The sequence below is a fragment of the Bubalus bubalis genome, chromosome 12 (assembly GCF_019923935.1).
Source record: "Bubalus bubalis isolate 160015118507 breed Murrah chromosome 12, NDDB_SH_1, whole genome shotgun sequence".
Lineage (NCBI taxonomy): Eukaryota > Metazoa > Chordata > Mammalia > Artiodactyla > Bovidae > Bubalus > Bubalus bubalis.
This window is the reverse complement of record NC_059168.1, coordinates 99,313,773-99,314,491: the sequence shown is the minus strand read 5'-3', so window position 1 is coordinate 99,314,491 and position 719 is coordinate 99,313,773.

Sequence of the window (719 nt, the reverse complement as noted above, 5' to 3'; positions counted from 1 at the left end):
TTTTTATAGGAAAGAGTAGCACTGGGAATGGTGAATATGTGAATAGAAACAGAAGACTATTTTCCTTTTCTTCACATCTTTAAAAATTAATTGAGTCCTTAAAGCAAAAATGACAGTGTGTTCTGGAATTTATATCGCCTATAAAAGTAAAATATATGGGAACTTCCCCGGCAGTGCAGGGGGTAAGAATCCGCTTGCCAATTCAGGGGATATAGGTTTAATCCCTGGTCCAGGAAGATTCCACATGCTGCAGAGCAACTAAGCCCATGTACCATGACTACTGAACCCACACTCTAGAGCCCACGAGGCACAACTACCAAGTCCGAGCGCTGCAACTACCGAAGCCTGAACACCTAGAGCCCACACTCTTCAATGAGAGAAACCACCTCATTGAGAAGCGTATGCACCAGATGGGCTTCCCTGGTGGCTCAGATGGTAAAGAATCCGCCTGCAATGCAGGAGACCTGGGTTTGATCAATGCAGGGGATCCTGGGTCAGGAAGATCCCCTGGAGAAGGGAATGGCAACCCACATCAGAATTCTTGCCAGGAGAATTCCATGGACAGAGAAGCCTGGCAGGCTACAGTCCATGGGATCAGAAAGAGTCAGACACAACTGAGTGACTAACACTTTCATTCGCTGCAACCAAGAGTAATCACCCCTCACAATGATTAGAGAAACCCTGCATGCAGCAACAAAGACCCAGTGCAACCAAATAAA